This window comes from Alosa pseudoharengus, unplaced genomic scaffold (genome assembly GCF_046254945.1).
Source record: "Alosa pseudoharengus isolate Yale_2024_CS ecotype anadromous, Long Island Sound unplaced genomic scaffold, YU_APseudo_1.1 YU_APseudo_1.1_scf_17, whole genome shotgun sequence".
NCBI lineage: Eukaryota > Metazoa > Chordata > Actinopteri > Clupeiformes > Clupeidae > Alosa > Alosa pseudoharengus.
In genome coordinates, this window is record NW_027468640.1 from 33,074,303 (window position 1) to 33,076,802 (window position 2,500).

The following is a 2,500-nucleotide window of genomic DNA, read 5'->3' on the forward strand; positions in this document are numbered from 1 at the left end:
CACACACACACACACACACACACACACACATCACATACACACACACACACACACACACCACATACACATATACACACACACACACACACACACACACACACACACACACACACACCACATACACACACACACCACATACACACACACACACACACACACACACACACACACACACACACACACACACACACACACACACACAGTGCATGCCCACTCACACATACTCTGACACTCTGACACCAGCATAAACAGTGCAACTTTTGCAATCTCAATGTGAAGGCTCACACAATTACAATTACTGTCTACATTAAGATGCACATGAACACACATCTGGACATACACACACATACATGCAAGTACAATGGAAATGTACAACTCGTCTTCCTTTATAAGTAGTGGACATGTAAACACATATAAACAGATATTAAAATACACCCACCCACAATGGAAGAGATGACTGAGAATTAGCACAAGCTCACCAACTTCCAACTCAGTGTGTCTTTAGATGAGGAAGAACTCACGTGTGCCTTTCTATGCCCACTTTATTGAAGTTCCTCTTTGGAATCGCCTAAAAACGTGTTGCCAAACACCAGTACTTCTGAGGGCCGACTTTCTAAGGCCTGAGCGTTGCAAGACTTTGTCTTCTTTTTTTTTTTTTTGTCTTTCCCAAGGAAAAGATTTTGGGGCGAGCTTTTTCGGAACGCTCTCACAAAGAGCCGTCGCCCGCAGCAACCTCGAGCCTGCCGAGCTTCACACAGGCCCGGCCACCTCTGGGCTCAGGTTTGCAAACGTTGCCGGTGATTGCGTTAGAGGCAGGTGGAGGGTAGAGAAAAAAGAAAATCAATGTCTTCGCCCTCGCCTTCTCTTCCTCTCAGAGCAGAAATCCGTTTAGGTGTCCCCACACCAAGGCTGCAACCCCCACCCCCCACCACCACCACCACCACCAGCGCCGCCGCTAGCACCCCCGCAGCCATGCGAGTGTAGCTCAGACCTGCCGCCAACGTTAGCAGCTTTCAGAGATGTTTCATGACGTCTTGTTTGCAGGGCCGCGCAGCCAGACGCCGACATGCACCCACACATGTAGACACATGCAAACACCCACTTCTCTCTCTCTTTGTGAGATGCTTGGGAGTATTTCTCCGTGTGTATGTGTGTGTGTGTGTGTGTGTGTGTGTGTGTGTGTGAATGATGTTGGGTCTAATTTAAAGTGAATAGGCTTGGCCCTGTAATAAACATAGGCGCTAATCATGTTTGGACCTCTGTGTTGTGTGGTGACATGAAAAGAACGAGAAGGTGTGGGTTGTGTGTGTGTGTTTGTGTCTGTGTGTGTGTGTTTGTGTTTTTGTGTCTGTGTGTGTGTGTGTGTGTGTGTGTGTGTGTGTGTCCATGTCTAATTCCCTAACCCATGGCATTGGATGCTAGAAGGGTGTGATCTACGGTCGGGCTTTATTAAAGGGGGATATGAGCAGCATGTGTATGTTTGTGTGTGTGTGTGTGTGTGTGTGTGTGTGTGTGGGCATGTGTGTACTGCCAAAGAACCTACTACACCGAGAAAATGAAAGGGTGCCAACCAACCTGGATTGACTGATTCAGTGCTTGATGCGGAGAGCGAAAGTAATGATTTGAGAGTGCCACACAAATGAGGACTGTATGGGATGAAGATAAAGAGATTGACGGCGGCGTTCATGAAGGAACGGAGGAGACGGAGAGTCATTCCTGCTTTGATGGACATGTCTGTGTGTGGCACACCTGACAGGGCCAAGCTCACATCAGGCTGTGACTGAAGCGAGATTGGCTCTTGATTAGTGATGAAGTAAACTGTCATTTGTGAATCTGCCATGCTTTTGGTACAAATAACCGTGCGCGCACTCCTAAAAGACACCCCCATTGTTCGCTCCAGCCGTGCGTAATGGGCCTGTGATTGTAGCTCCATCAGTCCACTTCACGGATTTTTGAGTCCCTTAAATGGACGCTGTAAGCGGAACATGTCCCTTTTCACGCAGTGTGAGCTGATCACTTGTGTGTCCCGTTTTTTTCCCTTAGCTTAGAGCCCAGTAAGACATCAGTTTGACCTGTGTATGTCTGTATGTCCACCGATCCACCAACAGTGGGCTTTGGTTGCTGTCCAGGGTGCTGAAGCAGCATATCATGTTGGTGGTGCTGAGGAGAATTTGTCTACCTGTGTTGAAATTGCCTTGTGCTTATTTTTAAGTGTTTACATTGCCTTGTTTAATTGGTACTAATCTACTTATTTGAAGGCTTTTTATGTACACATTCCACAGTCAAACCATTTGGATTCATATCATTAACTAAGCTCAGAGTATGTAAACAACTTCAGGCTGAGTCTGTGTTGTGCTAATGAATGCACCAATGTTTTGTCATTTGTCATTTTTTTAGGGATACGTTTATCATTTACCTGGTGAAATACAGGAGGATTTCCCTGCAAAAGCTTCGTTTTATGTCTGTCGGTGTAATGTGACCTTGCACACTGTGCTTGTCT

General features: G+C 46.6%; 1 protein-coding gene across 1 annotated transcript in view; it reads left to right on the forward strand.

The window, feature by feature from the left end:
* arap2 (ArfGAP with RhoGAP domain, ankyrin repeat and PH domain 2) overlaps positions 1 to 2,500 on the forward strand; it is a 79,104-nt gene that overhangs the window by 38,662 nt on the left and 37,942 nt on the right. The gene's annotated exons all lie outside the window — the stretch shown is intronic.